Source organism: Octodon degus, unplaced genomic scaffold (genome assembly GCF_000260255.1).
Source record: "Octodon degus isolate 3935 unplaced genomic scaffold, OctDeg1.0 scaffold00034, whole genome shotgun sequence".
NCBI classification, from domain to species: Eukaryota; Metazoa; Chordata; class Mammalia; order Rodentia; family Octodontidae; genus Octodon; species Octodon degus.
In genome coordinates, this window is record NW_004524610.1 from 7,287,976 (window position 1) to 7,297,041 (window position 9,066).

The 9,066-nt window shown below is 42.3% G+C and overlaps 1 protein-coding gene across 3 annotated transcripts in view; it reads left to right on the forward strand.

The window, feature by feature from the left end:
* The window catches only part of Nkain2 (sodium/potassium transporting ATPase interacting 2), a 1,099,112-nt gene that overhangs the window by 934,078 nt on the left and 155,968 nt on the right, over nucleotides 1-9,066 (forward strand). The gene's annotated exons all lie outside the window — the stretch shown is intronic.

Consider the following 9,066-nt stretch of genomic DNA (forward strand, 5'->3'; position numbering starts at 1 on the left):
CAGTCCATCAGACCTAATGTGATGTACATTTAAACACAGTCTTTATCAAAATAGCTGCAGCATTTTAGAAAAGCAAAAAAAAAAAAAAAAGCCTAAACTCATATAATGACTTACATAGAAATGACTTTAAGTAATTAAAAAGTAGAAAACATCATTCTTCCTTATTTTAAAATACATTATGAACCTACAGTAAACAAAACAGTATGATAGTGGCATCAAAAACAGTAATACAAATGAATAGAGCAGAATGGAGACTAGAGACAGGCATACAGGTATGTGGTCCACTGACCTTTCCACATGGATGCTGATTAAACTAATAAAGAAAACTACCACATGCATAATTTCAGATACATTTCTTTGTTCAATTATTCCCAGAATATATAGAAGCAAGGATGGGTCTGCTCTGTAAACAGTATTTCCTGGTGATGGCTGAGAAGAGTGCGTGCCTGTTTAATGTATTACCAGCCCATGAACCACTCCTGGAAATTTTGTTTCCTGGGCCTGCGGCAGGGTCTTAGGTAGATGTAATTTTCAAAATTCTCACCTAAAATATTACACCTTTGCTTTCTCTTCACCATGGATCTCTTTATGTCTTGAATTTCTCCCAAACATACGGAGTCTAGTTATTGAAGATGATATTAACACCAACACGCGCCATAGCCCTGGTTGTCCTATCAACTTTTCCCTCTGCCTGAAGAGTCATTTAGTTCACTCCCAGGAGGCCAGGGAAAGCCTTCTATGTGGCCTGCACATTACCAGAGAATGAATCCGAGTCTGTACGGTGTGTACTATATTTCCACTGCCTAGTTGGTGGAGATCGGGAGCTGTAAACTGAGTCTACTGACTTTTAATCTGCTGTCAAAGACTGCACAGCACAGCATGCTTCTTAGGGCAGAACTGCTCACTGCCTGTGGTAGGAAAAGCGTGGTGTGGAAAGCGCACTTCCTTCCCAGTGTCCAGGCAGCTGGACTGCTTCAAGCTCTGGCACCCAGCTTTCTCCTCTCCAGCTCTCACACTCCTGGCTAGTCACTCGTGCAAATAATCTCATCAGAAGTTAGGGATCCAAGAAACAAGACAAATGCAAGTGTCATTCTGTAGCCTTAGGAAAGTGTCTCCACTAGTTTTCTCTCATTGCTGAGACTAAAGTCCAACACCCTTAATTACGAGGGGAAACGTTTGTTCAGCTCACAGTTGGGAGGGTTTCCATTCATAATCAGATGGCTCCTATATGACACAGGGGGACAGTTCACAGAGACAAAAAACAACAAACAGTAAGAACGAAAGGGAACCAACAACCCTCTTTCCCTCTCTTACAGTGTAAGCAGGCTGCCTGCCCAGGGGTAGGTGTCACACACCCACCATCCCGCACCCTCCTCTTGCACAGACTCGGGATGTTTACAAGTGAGCACCCTGCGCCCCCCACCTCATGTAGTGGAGCTTCCAGTCTTCCAGATTCTCAAGCTGATACAATGTGTTAACCACTAGAGATAGTATATAGGAACATTAAAATATCTGAGGAGAACCAAATATTAATGTAAGCAAGGAGTTTTCCCAAGGTTGCTGAAATATGTGACTGGCAAACAAAATCCAGGAAGGACATTTCTCAGCCCAACCAAGGGCTGGGAAACACTTTGAGTACCCAGAGTTCTATAAAATCATTGGCACATCGCAACTCTGTCGTTCATGGTGAGAAACACTGCTCTTACTGACTAGTAATAAATAACCTAGGCTACTTCTAAAATGAGCACAGTTGAATATTCTGATTTATCTGCTATTCCTTGTTATTCCTCTAGACAATAATGAATTTGTTTAGCATTGCCTCTTTAAATTATAATTCCCTGATGACTTCTATGCAGGTGCTACTCCTATTTTGGTAAAATAAACACTAAGCTACTAGCTGTTGGGTATTTTCTTTTACTTTGCCTCATTACTAAAATGTGCAGCTATAAATTTATGAATAGTTCTGTAGACATGTGAACAAGACAAATATAAGAACTTAAGCAGTCTCTGCTGTGAAATTAAATGTACGTTTTTCTTCTTTCTTTCTTTTTATCTTTCTTTCTTTTTTTCTTTCTTTCTTTGTTTCCTTCTTCCTTTTGCATTTAATATTCCCTGTATTCCATACATGCAAATTCAGAAGTATAGGGTGAAATATAAACAGTCTGGAAGAAGCAATCTTTAAATCTCATACTGAGTTGTGTATAAAGTATATTGTACTTATAAACTAAATGAGATACCATTAAAGAAATTTCCTAGAAAAACCATAAAGGTAATATTGTTTATTATTTACTTTCTCCTTAGCTCGGTTCTTTCCAGTGCTCATTGAGAACGCTATAATCTTTTCAGGCTAAAACACTGTGATGTGCAAAAATGAACTAAACCCTGCTAATTTTTCTTACTCCCCGGATACAAATATGATTCAGGTCCGTATGCTACAGGTCAGTGTGCTGTGTCGTTGTCTCCACTGCCTCTTCCTGACCACCACCCTCCACAGACAGGGTCTGCTTCTATTTGCAGTGTGTGAAGGACTCGCACACCCCAAGTGCACCATTCTACCTACAGGAGTGTTCAGAAATGCCACCAAACAAAAGTATTGATACATTTAAGATGATAGGAAAGATTGTGTGACGCAAAAAATCTCCACTTAGTGTGTTTTCATGAAAGATATGAGATATTTAACTGAAACGGTCTACATAGATCACTGTGCAATGATAGTTAATAAATAGTTAATTTTATGATCAAAATTATGTCAGAGGGCTGGAGAGATAGCTCAGTAGAGTAAGTGCTTGCCTGGAAAGTGCAAGGCCCTGAGTTCAATCCCTGGTACCACCAAAAAATATTTCAGAAATAAATTACATTACATAATAAATTATTTCGGAAACAAGTCAAGTATGTCTAAAATAGACTAAGAACAAATATTTTGTGAAGAGCTATAAAAGCCACCAGTCTAAAACAATTTCTCTCTTCCTTTATGATGTATAACATCATTGTTTTGCAGGATGTCTCTCTAGTCATGATCAGTTATTATGAGCATAATTGTTAATAGATAAGTCTTTGGTGACAATTTCCTCTTCACTGGAATTCCTCGTCACAGTGATAGGATAATAATAGTAGGACGTGTTAGTGTTTCTAAGTGAGAGCAAAGCATTCTCCAAGGAGGGATATAAACATGATTTACACTGACAGCTATAATATGAGCAATAATTTATTATTTGACATATTCTAGTAGAGCAGAAAAGAATAAAAATATGGGCAAACAAACTTAAGCTAACTAGTATTTACACAGTAGATAAAGAGCCCCTTGTGATGTGCTTTGGGCAGTTTTCTCCTTCACCCATCTTCACTCAAGCCTGGACCGCTCTCTACCCACACATCCTTCCACACCCCAAGGTACAGGGTCTGTGTTCCTCACTGTTCACTTTTTCCTCTTTGCATCAGAGTCTCGATAGTTCTGACCCTTCCAGTTCCTCTTCTCTGATTCTTCTCAGCTGCCACCGCCATGTTTAAGTCCTGTCAGACTGTGACCCTGGCTGTCAGGCCCACAGCTTTTCACACACATCATTTCACCCCTGGTAGTGGTCTCCTAACTTCTTTCATAAGAGTGTTTTATTAAGATTAAAGAAGGGCTCATTATGTGAGTGTTTTAGTTAATGCTAACTTCAAATATGGCTTCCAAGTCGTGGATTGAAATGGAAAATGTGAAGACTGCAAGGACCCTGAGGCAATTTCTTCTCGAGTGCTGCAGTGTGGGAGCCCTTCCTCTCTCACTTTGTGGTTCCCAGTAGCTCCTCGTCTTCTACTGGTCAATTATTATCTGCTACTTGGAAGATACAAATTGTGCCTTTCTCTCTTCATAGTCCACTGTCTTCACATCATTCATTATCACTTTCTCTCCCCCTTTTTCCATAACTTGACTGATCTCAGAATATTCTTTTTCACCACAGAATTAGGGCTGTGTTTTCTTTTTGTTTTTAATTTCTAACTTTTACAACTCATTCTTGCTATAATTTCATGCCATCCAATTAATTTAATATTATTTTGGGGTTGGTTTAGTCCTACCATAGCCTCTTAATGATTTTTCTTATTGCTAAGAAAAAATGCCTGACACCCAAAGTTAAAGCAAGCAAAGTTTGTTAGGCTCACAGCTTGTAGAGGTTTCAATCCACAGTTGGCTGGTGCCAAGGCAGGGATGGCATGGAAGAAGGGCAATGCAGAGGCTCTGGCCTCTCCATGGCCAGCTGGAAGAGGAGAGCACAGTGTCCCTCTTCCCATTACATGGTGTGGAGTCTACCCACCCTAGAGCAGGCAGATGTCACCCTCACACCTGTAATCCTAGCCAGAACAAGGCCAAAACCATCAGGGGACTGATTCACTGATCACATACGCTTGACCACACCATGCCCTCCAGATGCAGCCACCTCGGAAAAGCCCCACCCAAGGCCTTATAGGGCTGCGGTGATGTTGACACATTAGCCATAACATGTCCTATGCATTTTACTGCGAAAACTAATTTGAACTGAAGTTATATTGTGAGGTACAGAAAGGGTCCAAATCCTTGCCTCAAAGTTGTTCACTTTTGTTTTCATAATGTATTTATTTCACATACTTAGAAAACTCCACATTGTAATTAAATGATTAGAAACCAGTTATCAAAAGGAAACAATATAAAAAATACTACAAGGGCCTGGCCAAAACTAGATGAGATAATATGCTTGACCTTTCCCTTACTGTCTCATAATTGAATGTCTGGGCTCTGAATTGAAATGACATAGATGTGGTGCTCATGTTTTCTTTGGCTAAAACTTATGGTCTGAAAACTTCAAAATTCCGGTAGCAACTACGCTGCGGAGGAAGCCACAGCCTAGTGGTGGGTGGCGGCTTGCCCTGGGCTCCTAGACAGTGTATGCGTGCTCTGAGAAAGGGCCCAGTGACCGTGTTCCACAATGACTTGTGTAGAGTCATGCTCCATAACTGCTGTTCTCTAAGGCATCCAGGAACTTCTTCAAGGGCTGGATTAGGGCAGCCAGAGATCCTGGCCAAACCTATTCGCTGGTCACACGTATGTTTTATTTATATGGGATGAATATGCTTCCACATTCATGAATAAAGATGGTTTCTTTCTCTGGTTTCAACTTATCACATATTTGCACTTTGTATTCAGGTCAAAGAGGTCTCCTTGGACTTGCTGCTCCTAGGAGAAAGGTCAACTGGAATGGCAGAGTTAAGGGTTCAGTTAAAAATACAGTCGGTGGTGCAGTTAGACACTCAGAAGGTTCAGTGGGCAAAAGATCACAGTTTTCAAACGGTGACTTGAACTTAGGTAGAGTCAATCTAAAGTTTCCCATTGCAGGTATGTTTCCTCATCCGCCCTGAGATAGAAACAGGTTTACACTCACTCAGCTGCTTGACAAGTATGTCCTGAGTGTCTTGGCATCTGTCACTGGGTGTCTTCATTACTACTGTCATTGCTGAGACAAAATACAACACCCAAAGTGAGGACATGCAGTTTGCAGAGGGTTCAGTCCATCATCAGCTGGCTCCAAGGCAGGGCAGTTGGGAGCAGGCCATTAGTTTACGGCATGCCCAGAAGGTAGCAAAACCAACAAGGGAGGCAGAGACAACCCCTTTCTGTGCTTGTACTGTATTCAGCCACCCACCCTAGGGTAGATGCAGCACTCACACCTTTACTCCTAGCCAGAACTGTGCCAAATACATCAACGGACTGACTTGCTAATTGCACACTCTAGTACCAGTGTGTATATACGTGTGTGTACACTTACATGCCAGCAGCGTAAGCCCAGAAGGTAGAGGGTCCATCTTCTTGCACACATAGCAAGCAGGAGAAGGTGAGAGAGACTGCGAGTGAGTGAGGATGGGTGGTGGCGAGGATAAGGCACCTGCACATGGAGCCCTGAGGGCACGGGGGGGGGCTCAGTGAGCCCTCCTGAAGGGGCAGTTGGGGTCTTCCCAGGAGAACCTTGATCACCACCCACAAACATGGCTCCCAATCTCAAAAGGAAAGGAGTTTCCCTCACCCCTCTACTTCCTTTCTCTGCTTTATAATTCTCTTTTGAGTTCTCATTTTAAAGCAAGTCATGACTTCTTTTGGGATCTGATCATCCTGTCCTCCCTCTGTTTCTCAGGTGGGTATCAGCCTTGGCTTTACATTTTCGGGTTTCTCTGTTCCCCTATCTGTTTCTGCCTGTCTGCCCGCGGGCCAGCGCTGGGTTGAACACACCCCGTCTCAGCCTCCATCCCCTTTCCTCCTCTCAGATCACTTCAGGTTCACAACACCAACCCCACTTGCCAAGGCTGGACTGGTGCCACCACCATCCCACCACTCTTGGGGTCCCATCCTTCTTCCTGTCACAACACCCCACACGCTTTTCAGTATCATTGACCTTTGGATGAACATGAGTGGTTTGCACACTAGAAGCCAATATAATTTAGTGCCATTTCAGAAAATCTTTTCATTTCACTTACTTATCCTGTGGATGATAAAACCTGCTAATCAGGATCGCATTGAGGTGCAGTCCCATTTTTACGGCAAATACTGCCTTGCCAAATTTGATTGGCAGCCAGCACTGCCATCCTTCTTCCCTCTGTCCTAACCAGGTCATATACATCTTAAAATTTGGGGAGGTGTTCTTTAAAGATACATCCAAAGAAATAATCTAGTACAACATTATAATTCTAATTCCATGCACCACTTTTATCCATAGTTTATGCAGCATTTTCACATATAAATAGTTGGGATCAAAAACTCTGAGATAAACAGCATCAACTGAGTATTCAGCCAATGACAGTGAAAAAGCACTTGATCATCAGAGGCATCAATTAGAAATCATTGGAAGCTCTACTTCAGGCCATCTCTGTGAACACTTACCTGTGCCTAGTCTCTGCTTGTATTTTCTTTTGGTGATGCATTCTTGATTTTTTTTTCTTTTTCTATCCCATGTGTTTACAGATGCTAGTCTCTAGAGCAGCATAATTACTCTCCCAACAAGGGCAGTTTGTTGCTTGACTCTGCTTCGCTGAGACCCCAGTTGGGAGTTCTGAAGACAGATAGTGTGCTTGTCAACGTGCTTCATGAATCCAAAGACAAGAGAACTCACCAGGAGGCAGGCACTCGCTACCTGTGCCTCAGAGTGGACCTTGCACACTGGGTTTGACAGCGGCCGCCGCCCCCTCCATGGGCTCTGAGGGCAGAGAACAGGGAGCAGTTGCACCGTTAGGTACCACTCTTCAGGCTGTTCTCTTGCAAAATAAACAAGCAATATATTTTTAGGGCACCACCTGCAGCAAGCAGCTGTACGGAACAGAGCAGAACTACAAGGATGTGATTTGTCCCCTTTAATGTGACGCCTTGAGGCTTGAGCAGAGGGAGGAGAAGCCTCTATCCAGACACCCCACACACTGCAATTGAAACGAAAGCTGATCTTCTTTCTTTTTAGATTGAAGTTGAAGTATCATTTTAGCTCTCCTCCCTCCCAACCTCCCAACCTCTGGCTGAAAACAACTCTGCTACTGGGGTTATAACTATTAACTGAGAAAATCATTTTTCTCTGCCTGTAAACTTCCTTTTCCATTCGAGGGCAATTTTCTCTCATGGAAACCTATACTTAAGTGCCAACATCTGCTATATCTAGGCAGCATATAAGATGAGATCTGGCATTTACATGAAGCTGTGGCGCAGGGAGAGAGACTCACACTTGGCTTACAGAAGATTTTCTTCTCATCTGTAGCGTTCATCTATTTCTGTTCTTCTCGAGGTTCTGTCTCCCTCTCTGAATGTGCCCCACAAGTTCAAACTGCTCTGCAAGCTGAACCCTTAGCTCTTACTCTAATTGACAATCTGTTCTTGTACTAATCCAGTCATTCCAGACATAAAAGCTGTGTAGTGTGTCGTGACAAAAATTCCTGCATTGTCTCAGCACCTAGAGTTTTCAGGTTGATGCAAGAGATATTTCAAGTACTTTCTATTCCCCAGATTAAAAAAAAAAAATGCCATACTTCTCCTAACAGCTATTGATCATAGCCTCAGAAACCAACGTCACCATTCCATTTTGAGGTCTCCTACTTGAGTCAGGATAAGGGGAATTAAATTAAAGATGACTCTGGTGACAGAAGGGCAGTTGGTTTGCTTGTTTCTTTTGGTATCAGGGATCAAACTCAGGACCTTGTGCTTCCCAGGCAGATGTTTATCCTATTAAGCTATCTCCCAAGCCCAGGGAAATTGGTTTTAATGTTGAAATGAGATCACTAAATACCATACAATATTTTTATTTTTCTTGAAAACAAACACCTTTTCAAAAAGGAAGCTGCACTAAATATTTATGAAGTACACTGGAATGCCATTCTTAGGCCCTGCGCCAATAACTAGCATCTCACTCTGGAGGAGAACAGCACATTGACCGTGATTCTGGGCCAAGTTAGTGTCCTTTCCCATACTCACAGATGTTACTCTAGGACTCAGAACTGAGAAGTGAAGGAAAAAGAGGCTTGCAGCAACCCATGCCTCCAGCTAACAGAGGAGAGCAAATCCTCCTCAAGCCAGGTCCACTGTCCACACCATCCTCATCGAGATTTTTAGAAATATCAGGCACAAAACGCATTTGGGCCAGCGCTGCCTAGAGGAGTGTTGCACATCGCAGCTGCTTTCTTCTCTTGTGCTTTGTATGCTGTCAACAAAGCTTTTCTGGAACACACTCTCAGACCAAATGTAGTTAAATTGTCTGCTTCCAAATTGTCAATCAACCAAGTTTCTGCTTCACAGCTATGGACAATGCCTTTAACTCTGTGTGGCTGAAACTTTGGAAGAATTCTGGAAGGGAAGTAGCTTCAGTTACACCTCATCAAAGAAGACCTTCAGCAGTTTCTTTAGGTTCCACAAAAGGAAGAGTCGGTAAGATTGATCTTTAATGAGCACTTATGGTACACCAAGTACCCTTCAGGTCTTGCCGCAGTCCTTTATGATTTCCTCAGCTTTCTTTGTTCCTCTTCCTTCCTTTTTCTTTTGCTCTTCTGGCTGAATAATTTGAAATGTCTTGACGTTGAGTTCACTGG